Genomic DNA, 19,364 nt, shown 5'->3' on the forward strand with positions numbered 1-19,364 from the left:
GCCTAATATCTGATAATGGGACTATATCCCTCAAAATAACATGACATATTCTATAAACCCATTTAATATATTAACTTATTTATTAACGGACAACAGGATAGTCAGACTTTACCTAAAAAATAGCAGGCTCTAATATATTTTTTTAGTCTATCTCTAACTTATAACCGCCCACATCAAAACCATGCTTCCAGCTTGGTGAGGTCGAACCATGGGTCAAACTGTGTGCAGGCTTTTTATCAGCAGAACAAGGGAAAGTCTTATCAGCCTGCTGCTCTCAGCTGAGTACTGCCAGCTGATATCATTCAACATAGATACAGTGTGTGCTTACTGTACCACTATATAAACTGTAAGCTATGGAGAGGAGGAATTTTTGTATTTTGCTTAACTATGTCATGGACACCAAGCAATCCAGGGTATGAAAATAAAAGTAAACCTAGACTCACAAGACATACCATATAGGTAGATCAATAGATCAAAAGATAAGATGATTTCTAACCTTGCAGAAGCAGCCTTGTTCTCAGCTGTTTAAGGCCATGGTGCATGGTGGGTGTTTTAGTTTACCAACAGGGATTGGGATGTCTAATCCAATATCCATTATGCTACTGTATGTGGTCTCTGTCCTCCCACTCGCTGCTTTCTGAGTCTTGACATGCACACAGACACACAGAAGAGGAGAATTTTAAGACTAAGAAAACAAGAGCAAATACTTAGCAGCTCAGCATCCTCCTACCTTTAAAACGCACATGGAGATTCGCCAGAAATCTAACAATGTGATTTGTGTTTATCTTTGACCTTAAGCTGAATTACCCTTTTTTTTTCTTTCTTTCTTTTTTTTTTTTTTTTTAGCGAAGACAGAATCAGTCATTGCCTTTCAGTTATGTTAGTAGACTTACACTAACATCACTACTGCTACCGCAAACACAACTTTTCAGAAATAATACAGGAATATTACATTGAATTGTAATATACAATGAGTTAATAAAATTAATTTGTACCCATAAAAATAGTTGGAAATTCACTCGACTTCCTGCAACCCCCCTCAGTGAGGGGAAAATGGTACAGTCTGTACGTTCACGCTGATGAAGACGTTAATTGGTTCTGATGACGCTTAATGGAGACTCCTTCGCCTAAAACCACTATCGAAACACTAAAGTGGTACATAAATGAAAAGAAAACAAGAAAAGAGAAAACAATTAGTGGCAAGTTTGTCAGAAGAGAAGGTGAGCTTATGTATACAATATAATGTTGTAGGCTAAGTTATGTCGAACGTACCGTGAAAATGACAGGTAAACAAATAGCTAGCTTCCGTTGACCTCTGTCATGGCGGACATTTTGATTCGTACAGTTGAAGGAAGAATTCAAATAGTAAAACTAGTGATACCACATTCTAAAAATAACCTAATACAACTAAAAAATCCACTGAAAATTATATTTAAGTTGAGGTACATACGTTGCCGTAGCAAAAATGAATACCTCAAATATTAATAGCATTAAGTACAGCACTTGAGAAAATGTACTTTGTTACATTCCATGACTGGTACTTTGTTTAATTAGTTATTATTAGTAACACCTGTGTTTGACAGGGATGAACACCTGTAATCAGAAAACTAGCTGAAGAAGAAGAAGCTGTTTAGACTCAAGTGGAAAGGAAGAGAGGTGAACCCAAAATTTGAACATTTACACAAATATTTGTTTCAAAGTGATACAAGATTGTTCACCTCAAGACCAAAATTGTGACATAATGTACATAACCCTGATTACAGAAACAGCGTGAAGCAGCAGGCTCCTGACATGTGATGACGATATTGAAGACGTAACACAAGGTAAGGAAATTATGATTTAGGGGTTAAAAAGAAAAAAATGTGAAAATGAGGATAAATTACTCTCTTTCATTGGGAATCTCTAGAAGGAAGTCACCTATTTTAAAATGAAGAGCAGAAACTTAAGGTAAAGGTTTCAGCATGTCATGTACTGTAGCTGATATTCCTAACCAATGAGTATATCACCAGCACTGTAACCCACTGAGAGTAGATCCCTAACTGTAATGCAGTACAGATAAAATAAATGTGAAATGCATTGAAGATAACGAAAAGAAAATAAATATTTATTCAGTCCTCCTGTGTAGAGCTAAAAGCAGCGTCTTAGTCCTGTCATGCTATGTTAGAGAAGATGTACGTTACATAAGGTAAATTTCATTATACAACAACATTATATAAGATTAATGTCATTATAATGTGGTTAACAGTAAGGCATATGATTAGTTTACAGATGTACGCTTAAAATGTGTTAAAGCTTTAAAATCTGTTTGAACTATTGCCAGATTATCTAATAAAGGCAGATATATCATTATGTAGAAAGGACACACACATCCTTTAAATACACACATACACACTCTTGGTCACACAAAGGGACAGGGACAGACTGTGAGGCTCCGCAGTCTGTTGTATGTGTTTCTGTGTCAGTGAACACTTCAGCTCTGTCAAGATATCGCACGTCTCCCGACTGACCCCAGTGACAGCTTTGGTGCTCTGATCTCTAGTGTGTGTATGTGTGTGTTTGTGTGTGTGTGAACCCATTGCTCCACAGAGCATGCGCTTGCGTGCTGACAGTGCAATGTAAACTCAGCTCACATCTCTCCTCTCTGTCTCTGAGGATACGCTTTGTTCAGAGAGGGTTAGTTTGTGGTGACAGATGTCGTATAAGCTGGCGAGGAAGCATCTTATGGAGGGAGAGAGTAACAGAGTACGACAGGCACAGAAAAAGCATTTTATCTCTATCTCTCTGTTTGTGCCTGAATATAAGCCAGAGAATTGTTGGTAGATCAGAGAAGTTGGTCACCAAAAATCTACCTGATATATTCCAGTGCACACTTAACGACTTGATGACCTGCGTGAAAAAATGGAACCCACTCATTCATTTGAATGGAGCTAATCCATTAGTGCAGCAGGATGCAGCCTCATCTGTCAGGGTGGTGCGCTGGCAAGCGAAACTCATGCAAATGCACATTGCTGGTAAATTACTTTGCGAAGTGAATGCCATTGTTCTGCTGTTTACCTGTGACAAAAATAAAATAATTGCTGCTGTGACTTCCTGGAGTTGTAAAATCCTATCTGTGAGTTACAAACCATTGTGCAATGTTTTCATGAGTGACAAGCCTTTGAACACATACTGTTACTCTAACTGCACTCTGTGGATCGTACTTAATTGTCTCATCAGTACCTTAAACAACACGCCCCCATAATGTAGCCCACACATTTTTTTTTTTTTTTTTTTTTTTTTAAAACACACGGCTGTTTTCAGTCTGGATACACAGGAGGCATCTCAGCTACATTTTTCAGTTGCACATCTCATGGAGCATGGCCTATTTTTATAAATACTGCTGTCTACAGAGGCTGTGTTAGGGCTCATGCTGTACGTATGTAACCACAACCTGACAGTTACAGTTAAAGTCTCCATTTTACACACATAACTACAGTGGTTGTGTACTGGACTGGCAAATGCAGGTGACCTACTCTCCGCACTGTGCCTGAATACATCCTGTACAAACATAGATGAAGGACTGAATCTGCTACTGCTACTCTGCTGTAGTGTGGCTTTCATAGTGGAGACTGTGTAGACATTTTGTTAGCATACACCAATATGAGTGTCAGTAAGATAACACGCATTTAGAGGCAGACGTATTGCATCATGTTCTCATGTCTTACTGTCAAGTGGATTTTAATACAGTAGATTAGCATGCCAAGATCTATTTGTCACTGTTGACTACTACCCAGACCGTGCAAACGTCTGTAATTTCTTCCATGGCTCTGAAGGAGTTTGTTCAAGCCCTAGAAAACTTCATGATGATTTCACTGTTATCTCACATTAGCCTACATTTTACATATATCACAAATTAAATCGCTGAGGTGATCCTTCCATGAATTGTCACAGCAATATTAATGATATAACCAGGTTTATTTCTGCAGATGCAAAAGAAATCTTTCAGTGCAAACTATAATTCAGTCATGTTAAAATGATGTTTTTTGTACTTTTTGTAGATTTTGTCATTCAGTTGTAAGACAAAAAATATTAAGATGACTTACAGGCACCAGCTGCCATGATATATGCACGTGTGTTGATATTCAGGTTTGTCATTATTATTCCTTTAGCTGTAATAATAATTATTACTATTATTATTATTATTACTATTATTACTACTACTATTTACACTTTGACTTAGTCTGTGTATCTGCAATGTTGTCTTTCACCTACCCCATTCCCCCACCCCCCTCTCTTTCTGTCTAAACCCAACCGGTCGAGGCAGATGGCCGCCCACCTTGAGTCTGGTTCTGCTCGAGGTTTCTGCCTCTTAAAAGGAAGTTTTTCCTTGCCACAGTCGCCTAGTGCTGCTCATGGTGGGATCTGTTGGGTTTTTCTCTGTAAATCTTATAAGATAAAGAGTACGGTCTAGACCTGCTCTATATGTACAGTGTCTCGAGATAACTTCTGTTGTGAATTGGCGCTATATAAATAAAATTTGACTTGACTTGACTTGCTTGCTAGCTGGATCTATATTGTATTAATGTTTGTCTTCCTGTCTACCCTTTAATGAAATAATGACTTTAGCTGTGACATGTCACCCTGCTGCCGCTCGAGATACATGTTGTATGAGTCTGAATTGTGGGTTAGAGTCTTCCTCCTGTGTTGTCTGTCATCCTGTCTGTCCCTCCATTGTTTAATGTCTTTAGTAATGTCAAACATAATCGTATAAAGAGGAAACTTATCCCAGCTGAGCTCGGAGATTTGATATCATTGAACCACGTTAATATCATCACATCCATTACCATCCATGTGACTGGGCAGCAGATTGTTTAAGTTTATGGATCAGTTTGGTTTGTGCTGATAATACACCAAGAACACTGTACTTACCTTGTTTGAGAAATTACAATATGAACAGTTTGACTTGTTCCCCTAATATCTTTATCTGACTGAGAAATGGAGCGTCCTGTCTTTTGTTTTGGCTCGGCCCTGTTCCTGGCACAGGACTTGTAGCAGAGTTTTTAATATCAACACAGAACAAAATGTGACTTTTCCTCTGAACAGAATGCAGTGACAGCCCTCCCATCCTGGAGCAGGATGGTGCTGCATCATGTCAGAGCTCTCTCTGAAAGTTTTACAATGATGACCATGGTTTTTATTTTTAGCCTCTAATGATTCATTTGTTCTGCCCAGTAAATGAATTTTGTTTTTACATAAGGTAAAACTGTATTTACTGGTTGAAATTAGGGCCACAAGCAGGATCCATTTAGTGTTTGACAACTAATTGTATAACATAGCACATGTTTTGAAGCAAAGAAACCTTATGGCACCAAGTCTTAAGAATCAGATTTCTAGATTAAGTTAAAGTGCAGTTGAGCCTAACAGTAACTGTCTGCGTTTCTCTTTCCAGACAGTCTCAAGTCATTTCTGTTCCTTGACTCTGTTTTTCGTTGAGATAAAACTGTCTGCTCTCCCAATAAAGCCATTTCGCATAGTGAGGCCAACTCACACACACAGGAGTAGATAGAAATACAGACAATATACCCACTCACATTCAAATAGACTCACAGGCACATACCATGCACAGAACATTACAGTTGTGTAGATATTAGATTGTAGACTGTCACACACACATACAGTTTTTAATTATATGCATTTTAATGCATATACCCTCAGTATGTTAAAAAGCTCTGCTGAGTTTCACTTGGTTAAGGCCCTATCAAATATCTTACTGGCTCCATTTTATTGGATTGAGTCATTTGTACAAAATGTTGCTATTTTATCGTGAACTAATGTACTGTATGTTCTCTGGAAGGTAACTGTTGGCCTAGAGGTTCACAAGATGACTGTTAGAATAATCATATTTCCAGTGGGCCTGTTTGTTCTCATATTCAGCCTGCTAGGAGTTAAGAGAAGTCCTCTGCAGGCTGGAACTGCTGTAATATACTGATGGCTTTGTAGGAAAGATTGACAAAGCCATAAAGCAATAAACTGCTCATTGGAGTTAGCTGAGGTGGCGAGTAGCTGTCTATCTCAATTCAAGCATCAATGAAGCAGATGACAGCAGTCACAAATTAACCCATGTAAATGCCTCTTAGCATCTTTGTCCCAAAGAAACCTCAGATCCACATATTGCTTTCTTTTTTAAGCTGTTACTGACAGCTGACTTTGTGTCCCATGTGTACAACATGTTAAATGACTCCTGGCAAAACTGAGCTACAGAAAAATATCAAAACTTAGTTAACGCTTACCCAGAAAATCGCTGTTTGGTCAGTGAACATGCTTGAGATGTGGAGATGTTCAGGGACACAATTGCCAGGTTATATGAAGCACAAATGGACATGAGCCACATGAAATAGGACAATAAATAGACTTTTATGAGTTTATGCGTTTCATTGTCGTTCTAGCTACAGGCAGAACCTTGTAACGGCTGCTGCCCGCCATTTCTAAAAGGACCCAATGAGCCAGAAAATTTGTCCAAGAGCAAAGACAGAGCCACTTGTTCCTGCGTTACTCTTTGTATGACGTGTGTGTATGTGTGTGTCTGTGTTTTCGAGTGGATGGGTTTCTGTGTTGTTGTTGAATTCAGTTCTCCTGAGGGCTTAACCAAGTTGCAGAAATGTTTTCTCTCGTTCCCCTCGTTCATCCTCTTGCACTCTTTCTTCCCTCCATCCACAGTGCTCGCGCTCTCTCTCAGTAAGAGGCAGGAGGCAGCCCTCAGGCAGAAGTTATTTCTTAGGCAACTGCAGCTGCCTACTCTCAGTGCAACACACAAACTCACACACACATGCTGAAACTTTACAGATGAATAAACCATTCCACCGCTGCAGAAATAATAACAGGAACTGCAATAGCATGAAAAATCCCTCTAATGACAGAATTGTCGGCTGCAGCAGTGTAATAACGTCTAGTTTATGGCTGAATTAGAGCACACTGCATCTGCTGGGACAGTCCAGGGACTCACAAGATGAGACTAACTAGCTTGCATTGCTGAGTAGTTCTCTGTATTCCTTCTAATGTCACCACATTTTGAATTATTAGCATTTTACAGTAAGAATGTCCATTCAAGGTTCACTTCTAACTGTGTGCTCCTCATATAAATTGTCAAATATCACAATCATGACACTGTTTGCTTTTTAAAAAATTGCTGTAGTTCAGTATTAGTCATGTTGTAGAGCATTACCAGTCATTTAATTTAGCTAATCTCTGTATTTTTGCCAATCGCTGCCTGATCAGATGCACAACATAAAATAAGAGAAAGAGGGATTGCTGACTGACAGGCAGATGACTTATACAGATGTAAACCTGCCTGAGGTATGGCAAAATAGAGGATGAATATATTTTTGCCTCAGAATCCCTGTTCTGAGTTTCTGCACCGTCAAAAGACCCTGAAATTTAATTGGATCTGTTTCAGTGTGTGGCATCACACACAGGGAGCACTAATTAACTTGACTTTCTTTTTAGGACAAAAACACTAATGGGGTACATAACATCTCTCTGAAGACTTAAAGCTATTTGTTTCATACTGTCAGGGTAATCTGCTGCAGGTGAACTTCAAATGTATATTAAATAGGGTGTTTTCTGTTGTACCTGTCTATCTACATCTGTTTGAGTGCAGAGTTATAATTACAGGCAATTCTGTGTTGATGATGTCTGCATTTGAAATAATAAGATGTAAATGATAAGAAGAATAGATGCAGATACTGAATTAGTACTGGGCTAGTACTGAGCTCTAAACCTGCAAGATTATATGCAGGTACTGCTTTTTTTATTTCACTATTTATTTATTTATACACTATAATTTCACCAATCAGATTCTTTTCATTTTTGTTTTCTAGTGTAATTTCATCAGATGATCCAAAACAAACTGTCTCATCCAAAATTTCTCCCACAGCACAAACAAAGACAATAATGATCTGTTATAAAGGCTGAAGAGGAGTAGACTATACCCAGCAGGAATATAATAAAAACATATTAACTGTGATCTGTCACAGGTCTAAAAATAGATGATTAAATTATGGATTCTTTTGAAAAACAGGTGTATGTTAAATTACAAATGTTCCAGGCAAAAACAGCAAATCTGTGGTTAGTTGAGATGAAGGGAGCAAAGGGAGGAAAAGAGTGAAGTGGATGAAAGACAAAAAAGGAAAAGTGCGTGTGTTTGTGTGCATAAATTGTTGTGCCAACCCATGGGGGAAATTGAGGCTGGGTGGTTTGATTAGATTAAAGCTAGCTTAGATCTACAGACTGTTAATTACCTGACCCAGTATATGTGTGTATGTGTGTGTTGTTTCCTTGTGTGTGTGTGTGTGTGTGTGTGTGTGTGTGTGTGCGCGCCCTTGTGTTTGTGCTGCTGCAGGGCTGAGCAGAATTACTGAGTCCTGAGTGGGGGGAGCATCTGGTTTGAGAGGGATGGGCGATTATAGCAGCATGCAAATGATAAGCATGCATGTTATGTGCATCTGTATGATTTTGTATAGTTGTGTGTCCTTGCAGCATAAACACAATAATAATACAGCTCAAAGGGAGGGAAAGTAAGGCACAGAACGTAGCCTCGGTGTATTCACCTCATGCTGATTTTGTTGTTTATTTTCATCACAAAACACCTTGTCACGTCTCTAAGTAGCAATCCTTGAAGGACTCTTTTTGTCTTCGTGTTTTTTTTTCTGGAAAGACGACTAGATACCAACGGTGCTAATGACCGCATGTAAAAGCCTCTATGAATATTGTATATATGTTATGTAACAGGATGACATTGTGGTCCACCATATATCATTCAGCAGAGTAACAAAATGTACTTTATCTATATGAAAATTAATTTATATCACAATAAAAATCTAAAATCCGGTTGCCTAGTAACTGTCATACAGGTTAGTATAAGTGTTGGACAGGTGACTGGTAATAAATCCGACAATAAGACACTACAAAAATAGCAACAGTAAAACAGTGCATGTTTATGAGAAATAGAAATGATGAAAATGGAATAAAGCTAATAAAATAGATAGTGGATGAGAGGCTATTTTGAAACATGACTAATGGCTGTAAAACTTTCTAATCGAAAAGAAGGCTAAAGAGGTAGGTTTATGTTAAGAAAGATAAATGTTCATTTTAAATGTTAATAGTAAAAAATGGGGATTACTCATGAGTAGCAAATGAGATTTGCACCATTTACTACTGTTTTCTTTGCTGAAAAAAAAAACCCCAGCAAAACTTAAATCTTATTTTGTCTAATTAGTTTTACTTTAGACTGACGTATGAACCACAGTGAGTTAAAAAAAAGTCTCAGCTGGAGTGAGTGAAAGGCAGAGAGAAGAGACAGAGAGAGAGAGAGATGTTGAGGAGGACTGTTGGAGAGAGTGTTCAAAGTGTTGAATAGGTTTTTAGGAAGTAGTTTGTTCTTCTCCACTCTGCCAACGTCATCGTCTCTGGCTTGCACATTTTCCACTGCTGTGGCCAAGTAACTCTCTCTCTTCCTCTCTCACATGTGCTCACAAACACACACAGATGCATTTAGCTAGGCACAGATAGACAGGCTACAGGAACACATGTGGACGAACATGTCAGCAGACATATATGCTTTTTAAACTAGCAAATTACCTCAGACTGTCCTCTCTTTGACTACCGCATGCAAACACACAAAAAATACAGGCCTGCTCTTAGCCATGACCGGAAGCTCTGCAGACCCGTGTGTGTTTGTGTGCTGAGCATTTAGCCACCAGTGATGGTGGTGGCACTACAACAATGTGGTCATTATTGGACTCAACACAAAGCCTGGAGAAGAAGAAGAGCAGGGAGAAAACAGAAACAGAACTCACAGAATATACACAGTAGTTGTACCGGCCCTATTCACACATCTGTCAGTGGAATAAATGTCAGTGGGTTTTTTTTTCAGTGTTAAGATTCACCCACACTGGCACAGTCTGTGTTTCCTGTTGGTCTGTTTACCTGATCTCTTATTGGAACATGTAGATACAGAAGGAGATCCATGTGCAAAGGCTGGAAATATAAATATATATATATATATATAGTTATACAGTGTACAACAATGACAGTCAAGAACACTTTGTTTTTTTTTTCAAAATAATGGGGCTACTTTCTATATTTCCATAGTTTGAAGGCACATCAGTGTAGGAAAATAGAGTAAATGTATTGTGTTATACTTCCAGTGAATTACAGTTCTGATCTGTTCTAAGTGGTGCATTTCTATGAAGTTGATAGGGTTCAGAAGCAGCAGGAAACAGTTTGTCATCCTGGCTACACTCTCCTGCTCTTGCTCTCCTTTCTATTCTCTGTGGTCTTTGTACTTTGGGGTTCCCCTCAGTAATTACTATGCAGAGTGGCCCCAACAACAACAACGGCTCAGTGTGGCTTCATGTCAAGGCAGGAAACTAACTTCTCTGCTCAGTGGCCACAGTGGCAGGCAGAGACAAAGACAGCTCTGTTTGATCAGCTGATTATTTCCCTGCTAGTATTTTTGTTAATGTTTACTCAGTCAAATCTGGGAAAAACTGCAACTTGACGGCATTTTCTATGTTGTGATGATGGAGGACATTTACCTCCTAAACCACTATCTTCAACTGAAGCAGACTAAGCTGCTAAGCAGAACTTAGATACATTACTTTGCAGTGGAGAGCTGTTTCATTTAAAACTGATTACCAACCATGTCTTCTGTGCTATACAGTATTACTGAATGATATTTTGAAAGAAAACATTTGCATGATAGAATCTGCTCAGAGCTCTGTAGGAGTAATTATACAACACTTTTGTGTCTTTGTAGGAGCTCTCCAAGTGCTCCCTTGAAGAACTAAACCCAGTTATCACTGGCCTACGTGAGTAAAATAATATTTAAGGAGCAGGTCTGAATGTGGCTGAGGGGCCCAGATCAACTGTGCCTGTAAAAGATAACACATCACCCTAGGTCCTCAGGAACCATGTATCTCCAATTACTCTGTTTTGTACTAACGAAGAATGATTTAAAGTCTAATACAGCATTGCAGAATGGCAGATAGCAGCCTTTTTGTTTTAAACTTTATAGTATTGTTTGATTCTCTCAAAAAGCACACTTACTCAGGTCCTGGAAAAGCTGGTTGGTGTCACCATTTGTCTCTTGTCTACATTTTTAGGATTTTACAGAGCCACATAAATGATTTGGCTTCCTTTCAGCAACAGCACACTACAGAGACAATGCTAAGTAGTGAAAGCTAATCAAATAAATCCAAAGCTGTTTTAGGTCTCCAGTGATGTATGTAATCATGTACCTTCCACTTTGTTTTCAGTATTCTGTTTGCAGCTTTTGTGCAAGTGGCTTTAGGGGTTAAGGTTTTGGAAAACCCTTCTCGTTCCTGGTAGTAGCCTGGTAAACACGGTTAGCGGCCACGGGGGGATGGGAAAATAAGATTTGATGGCCATTTGAGCCAGGGTGAGCCCAGATGAAATAAGATTTGAGTGTCATTTCTTGATATCAACCCTGGGGCCAAAGCAGATAACAGATCAAAGATCACAAGTAACAGGAAACATAAACTCACTGAGAAGATGATGGAGGGGGGAGAGCAGAGGGGGAGAAGGCTGGTTGGTGCTGTGAGTGGAGATAGCAGTAAGCTTAGACTGTGGCTTGATGGGGATAAGTGAAGGTGTAGCTGCTGGAGAAAGTCTTGACCTATTTTCACTAGCCTCTTTTCCTCCAGTCTGTTTCATAATGCATCTTTTGATGGGTTTCGTTCAGCAATTTTTTCTTTGCAAAGAAGCAGATGAGTTGTGCTATTTTTACATGTCTCACTCAACAGACTTAACTTACTTCAACCAAGAAATGTCAGAGAGACCCTGAAGAACATATTATTTGTGGAAATCATAGTTATTAAATGTCAATGAAATAAAAACATATAATGTAAAAAAAACTTTTAATTGATGGTTCGACATCTTGTGCTGGTGCTGGTCCAAAATGGTGATGTAACTAATGATTTGATTAACTGATTGTTCTGTCTGTAAAATGTCAAAAGATAGTATTTTTAATATTACAAAATTGTGAAAAGTACTCATCTGTTTCCTAGAACCAAAAGTTTTGGGTGACTTCTTGTAATTGCTTTGATTTTCTGATAGAGCTCGCAGATGATCAGTTTATGATTGCAGAAGACAAAGAAAAGCAGCTGGAAGCTTTTGGAACTAATGAATTTTTGGCATTTTTGCTTGAGAATGACTTTTATTAACAGTAATATGTTTATCTAAGTAGTTGCAGATTCATTTTCTGTCAGTCATCAAATGAATTAATCTACTAATTGTTGCAGCTCTAGTGCAAAACCCAAAAGTGGTTAATTCACCACTACATAAAAAAGAGTAATGTTGGGATTTGTGCTTGAAAAAGCACAAAAAAATAGCTAAAACTGAACAATTGATTTTCAAATAGTTTCTGATTCATTTTCTGTTGATTCTAATCACTTACATGTCTCAGCTCTAAAAGATATCACTAGTTATTTTGTTAGCATATAGCAACTACAGCTCCCACAAGCCTTTGTCATCTCTGTCAGAACCCTTATATGAATATTTTTTTATCTGTCCAGAGTTCCCTCTCCCAGTTTAACAAATTTACATTAGGAACTCATAAAGGAATGGTATTGTATTATGCGTGTAAGCAAACTGATTTCTTTTGGGTAATTGATTTTTATTCCACTGCTGGTGTGAGTGTTGATGGTGTTTGTTTACCATTGACAAAGACAAGTAATAGATGTTTTCCTTGTTTGTGTGCTCTGTCATACATGCTTTCAAGGTCCCATTCATCAGGTGATGCAGTGTGCACATTAAATATGTGTATGTACTGTGTGTATGTGTATTAAGATGGATGTGTGTTTATGAATAGAAAGAATTATCACAAAGGATTTATAGGCCAGGCCAGCCTTTGGCAAAACAAGCACCCAGGGACCACACACCCCAACCATAACCATCTCTCCTGTGTACTGCAAGATGTGTGTTACTGGGGGGGAGGGGGTACGTGATCGCACCTTGGGACTGACACAAAAAAAAGGAATAATTATTTTTGCTGTAATTATGAAATATTGCTATACAGCCTGGGGAGAAGATGTGTGGGGGATGGAGGGGAGAGACTGGAACAGAATGGGAAAGGAATGAAGAGAGGTGAAGAGGGAAGGAGCAAAAAACTAGAGAGAAAAAGAATAAGTGAAGATAATAAGACAGGTAAAGCCTCACCTGGAGGCACGGAGATATAAGAATTAACTTTACTGCACTTCTGGAATGAAGCTCCAGCACATGGGGGAGGCAAGACAGCATCAGTGACAAATCTATTCAACCAAAAACCAGAAGTGTCACTTCAAATATGTCCACATAAAAGCAATTAACAAAATCATCTTTCTTTTTAGATCGTGTGTTTCGCTCCATGAGAGCTTCATTAAAATTTGAGAGCAGAAGAGATAGGAGAGGGAGACAAGGCATTATTTTTGCCTTAATTATGAAATATAACCTCATTAATTGTTACACAGTTTCAGGAGAGAAAATTAAGGAGGTAGAAAGCATGGGAGCGAAGAAGCAGCAGAGGAGGAGATAGAAAGACTTGGAAGACGAGAGGAAAATGTTTGAGAGATTAAAAGAGGAAAGGAAGAAAGCAAAAAGAGACGCAGGTGTGAATAATGTGTTTGGGGGCAGATTCACACCTCAAGGCTGACAGGAGCCATTATTTATGTTACAATGATGATATAGAGTGTCTGCCATCTTAAGGGTGCACACAGGTTCATACTCCATCAGCTGAGGCAGGGGTGCTACAGCGCTAACAGAGCTTCTACAATCCACACAAATGCTGCAACACAGTCATTCACTGAAGATGTGTTTCTGTATGGAAATAACCAAGTGGCACTAAAACTCTCCACTGATATTTAGGTATTTACACATGACAGTTCCCAACACAGTCAGCACTTTACCCCCTGTTTAAATAAACATGATTATGACAGTATTCATATATTATTCTAACAAGCAGATTCTGCCAACTAAACTGAAATATATGGCCTGACTGTGAATTTCCCATAAGGCATGGCTAACCATGCATTATTAGTTAGTATATGCCAACTCTGTTTTCTGTCCTACTTGTGTATTATTTTTCATGTATCTCCCGTAGGCCTATAAATTACAGTTGTTTTCATTATGGATTGATCTGCTGCTAAATTGTGTAAAATGCCTGTCGCAATTTCCCATAGCCCAATTGGTCATATGTTTATTGCTTGTTTTCCCAATCAATACATTCAGTTTACTGTCATTGACGACAAACAAAATCTGCTGATTTTCATAATTAGCAGAAATAATAAAAATTTGGCATTTCTGCTTGAAAATTTACAACAACAGAATTGTTGCTAATCAAAACATGATTTTCATTGGTTGCCAGTTATGTTTGACTCTAGATGAGTTATACATCATATTACATAACCTCCATTTCCTACTCAGACATATTTAATGATTAAAAGAATGAGTAGTAAATAAAACAGAGCTGATCTCAATGTTTGTTTGAATGACATGAGTTTATATTGTGACCCCCAAAAAATGCATGTGGATACCTTTTGTATTTATCTTAAGTATTGCTGCAATTGCAAAAATAGGGCATATATTACACTAGTGGAAACAGAGGAAAAGTAGAGGAACGTGAGGAGAGAGGGAGGAAAAGCAGAGAATGAAGGAATAAAGGACAGAAGAAGGAAGTATTATTCTGGTTTGTAATGAGGTGCAGGATTTAGCACCAAAACTGCATTTTGATCGGGATGTTTCACTTTAATGAAAGGATTCATTAAAAATTGTTGGCTCTATAATTGGTTTGGGTGCTCTGGGCGAAAGAGCTGCTGCTGCGCTGTGATTATGGAGGAGATACATATCTCTCATCTTCATCTTTCACTTTATGAGAGTATGTGTGTGTGTGTGTGTGCAAGCATGTCTCTGTTACCTTAACCCTACCTAAGATTACTTATGTAGAAGCCATGTTTGGGGTTTCTTTTCCTCTCCGACAAAGAGTTGTCAGACTTGTCAGAGGTGGTTTAAGCATATGTATGAGAGAGAGGGACAGAGAGGGGCTCACTGAGGATTTTTCATTTGCTTACTGTTTAGTCTGTTTGGTAATTATCATATCCACCATCTGTCACAGAGCATATGATAAGTAGGAGAAGGAGCAAGACTACCAAGAGGAGATGGAGGGAAGAGAAGGAGCACAATGGAGAGAAGGGGAAGGGAGAAAGATGCAGGAGGAGGAAAAGCATGTCAGTGTGGTAGAGTGTGTGTCTTCCTGTGTTTGTTTATGTATGAGAGAGGCTGCTTGCATGCATGTGCCACTGCATATATTTATGCATGAATGTGTGTGTGTGCAGCATGGTAGGTGGGTGTGGTGTGTACAGCAAGAGCTATTTATAGAAGCTGCCTCACCTAGCTGTTAGCAGTGTGTTTACGAGGAACCGAGAGGCATCATGGGAGTCCCAGCAGACAGAGCCCTGCTGACAACATTATGTCATAGCTCACCCCACCTCTCTCCTGCTGTCTTCCTTGGTTCCTCCCCAGTCTCTCCAAAATTCAGTCTGAATAGGCCTCCAAAGATGCCTCGAAATAGTTAAAAGTCTCTGCAGTCAGTGCCACAGCAACTCAAGTGCTTCCTGCCAAATTGAAAGTCATGCCACCATTTGAAAAAGCAGACTGTCAGAGAACTCTCTTGAGAAAATGATCAGTCATTCATAGACCAGTTTGGGTGAGAATTAATTTCATCCAGAGCGTAGCTTGATTTCACTGGCTCGCAGATATTTAGCAGCAGCCCTGCTTCTATTAAACAAGGAAGGAATGGGGTAGTAGATAATTTTCCCTGCAATTTATAAAGCAGCTTTCTTTTCTGTTAAGAAGCAGGTTTTTAAAACAAACATTTAAAAAGTGCTTTAGAGGATGAGGAAAAGGGAAAGCAGGATATCTTTCTTTTCCACCTACACCACCATGTGGCAAAGTCATTCAGGGAATTTATATGATTGTTTTAAAAGGAGCAAACCCATTAAAATCCTAATCCTCCAGGTGGGAATTAACAGAGACCAGAATCCAGAAAACTCAAATTGAGTGTTATAAAAAATGACCAGGTCTGTCTTTCCTAATGCTACCATCTGTTTATTCACTGGTGTTACTACAAGAGCACAAGGCAAACTTGGAGCTAACAGTTCCTACCTGACAATTTAGGACAGATGCAGCACCAGGAAGCACAGCATTCATTGGTTGCCTGCGGAGGCACAGCACTTTCAGTCAGTCGTGTCAAGTATTAAAATTAAAATTACCATAAGCTCAAAACCCAATCAGGAGGGGCACCAGGGAATGTTAACACTGGAACCTATTTAGAATACATACATGATCTAATTTCCTGATAATTTCTGTGCTAGGAGCAGACATGATTATACCTTTGTATTGCCTGTTTCTAATACTCCATGTACGCTGAGGCAGATAATTCTATTTTTTTTTTTTTTTTTTTTTTTGCAGAAGCACATTCTCTATTTAGCTAAATAATTGTATTATTATATACTGGCTGAAGTGGATTAAATTTGCAAACACTAACTAACATGGGTGGAAGTGAATCAAATTTTATTCACTTCTTTCAAAGGCTTGTTTGTGCTATTACTGACACTCATTGAGAATGAGGGCTATTTTTAGCCGCTGAAAAGCAGTTTCATGTGGCACTTTGAATGGATTGAATTCAGAGTGATTGGAGCCCCTTTGAAGCTGCTTCAAACAGTCTCAAGAGTGGACACAATACTTACTAGGTATGATAAAGCAGGCGCTACTCCTGGGGATTCTCAGGAAAAGGACAGAATGAACGTGCTGACAGAAGCACAGTTGGACAAACTGATCTAATGAGCTCAATTAATTGATTCAAATTAAAACTACATTAATAGCTTGAAAGCATTTTAATCATTTTTGCTGCTGCAGTAAAAAAAAAAAGTGAGAAACTTTTGAAAACGGAAGGGTGTCTGCCAAGTGTGTCTGACACTCCTAGATCTGCTTAATCTGCAGATGCAGTGGTTCTCAATCATATTGATTAAATAGGTCTCTCTATGCAAATTGTATCGGGAAATGGTTGGTTGCCTGATGAATAAGAGTGAGTGAATTTAAAGTAGCTGGACTTGTGTGTCTCTGTGTGAGTGTGTGGGTGAGTGTCAGTTTGTATTACAGGGGACAGGAACAGCCCTGGGCACAGCAGGATGTAAGCATGGATATAGTGCAATGGTTATTTATAGGCACATGTGTCTAACGTTAATATTTATTATTTAGCATCTCACAAATGATCAGAAGCACCTTTTAGTGGCTTATGTATGATTTCATATCATCACTGGTGTGAAACCAAGTACAGTCAGTGGTCGTACACACCCTCTCCTCTGATGTCTCACAGTAATTTCATTCTCATGTTATTGTGGTTAAGTTCAGTTGAGCTGCTGTTTATCCTGACTGATTTACAGTTTACAGGGTTTTGTAAGAAATATCATTGTTGTGTTTGATTTTGGCAAGACCTGCCAAGCACACAGCAGCAAAAATCAGTCTGAAGCTGCCTTACTGCGCCAATGCAGAGCCCAGCAGTAGCCAGACACACACACACACACACACACACACACACACACACACACACACACACACACACACACACACACACACACATACACATGGCAAAGGGGTCCTCTTGAAGCTGCAGATGCATCTTTATTCTTTTTTTCTCTCTGAACCAGGTTCATGAATAATAAATAACGGATGGAGCAATGGATAGATAAAGCAAATGTAAGTGAAAGAGAAAGAGGGGATAAAAGAGAGGGATCAGAGGGTTAGAAAGAGGAAAGAAAAAGAGGGAAAGCACCATTGAGACTGTCAGTGACACTATGGAAAAATGGACCACTGGGGAAAGAGAAGACAATTAAAGTGAAGAAATGGAGGTAGAAGAGAAGGTAGCGAGGCGTGAAAACAAGGGCAAGACAAGCAATATGTGCTAGGGAAAGAAAGAGTGTGTAGCAGAAAGAAAGAAATGAAAGTGCATGAGAGAGGGGGATGGGGGCGGACAGGAAGATGGAGAGGTATTAAGGGCAAGATGGGGGAGAAGGGGGGAGGAGGAGAAGAGGAATCAGTGGAAGATGAGCTCTGCTTCTAAGCTAGAAAGCAGTCAGAGATGAGCAAAATTGTTGGGCTGATTCCTCCTCTGGTTTTTCACTCCAAGTCTGATGTAATGGCAGATTTTGGTTCCATAATTGCCCAGAAATTGAGAAAGAATAGCTGCTTAAAAATTAACATCCTTTTTCTCATTTCGCTGTCGATGCTCTTTCTCTCCGGCACCTCGTCCGATCCCTCTGTCTTCTCTCTGTCACTTTACTCCTCATTTGCTCCATCATTGCCTCATCTACTGTAAAACAGAGGAGGAAGCAGAAACATTAAGTGCTATATAGCATCTTCAGCACTCACTCTAATGGCCGTTAATGGGATTTCTCTCTTTCGCTCACACACACATAAACAGTGTTCATTATGGACAGTGAGATTGAATTGGAGAATGAGGGATAAAACAGGGACTATCATCATTATCACTTTATAGAAGTACAGTTAGAGGGGAGGTAGGAGAGCTGTAGTAGGAGGAACGACTAAAGCTAGTTAGGAAGTAGGAGAGAAAGATAGGTTAAGTAATGAATGGAGGAAAGAAGGGGGTGATGGCAGTAAATGAAGTGAAATAGCTTGTGCAGAGGAGAAACACAAATGACAAATGTAGTCAAATAGAGGCACTTTTTTCACCTTAAGGCATTTAGATATAAGGTTTTCTAAATGAGGTGATAAGTTAAGCAAATACAGATAGCAAATTAATTAAAGCAAGCTCAAGCAGGCTCAAGCAGAAACAGGCAGGAGTTTGGTTTTGAAATGGCTGGGTGGACAGGTAGAGGGTTGTCAGGAGGGTGGATCGGTTCAGGAAACCATTAGCTCCTAAATCAAAATTTGTACAAAGTGAAGTATTTCAAGGCTTTTCTTATGTTAAGTATCATATCAGAAGACTGTCACAGAATAGATAATTAGACATGTAATTTATAAACTATCATAGATCTCTTGCCTCAAAGCTACCTTTAATCTTTAATACCAGTGTGACTGCAGTGTGTTGTTTATTTTTACCATCATACAGCATATGGCAGACTGACGCCCTGGCTTTCACCATGCTTCAAACAAACAATAGAAGAGAGGATGCCAGAAACACACACATGCACAAAAACACACCTATATGCCACACACAGGTTTTTGGAGAAACATGAAAGAGCTTCACTCTGATTAAGTTAATTAATTCCCTTGTGGTGTGGTGCTCAGACAGACAGGAACTTGTAACAAACCCA

General features: G+C 39.0%; 1 long non-coding RNA gene across 1 annotated transcript in view; it reads left to right on the top strand.

Moving 5' to 3' along the window:
* Positions 1-844: 844 nt before the first annotated feature.
* The window catches only part of LOC108873015 (uncharacterized), a 45,585-nt gene continuing 27,065 nt past the window's right edge, over positions 845-19,364 (top strand). The window contains exons 1-3 of the long non-coding RNA XR_001959331.2: positions 845-1,220; positions 1,584-1,656; positions 1,764-1,823. This is a non-coding gene — a long non-coding RNA (uncharacterized LOC108873015). The remainder of the gene's footprint in view (positions 1,221-1,583; positions 1,657-1,763; positions 1,824-19,364) is intronic.

The sequence above is a fragment of the Lates calcarifer genome, linkage group LG7_2, assembly GCF_001640805.2.
Source record: "Lates calcarifer isolate ASB-BC8 linkage group LG7_2, TLL_Latcal_v3, whole genome shotgun sequence".
Lineage (NCBI taxonomy): Eukaryota > Metazoa > Chordata > Actinopteri > Centropomidae > Lates > Lates calcarifer.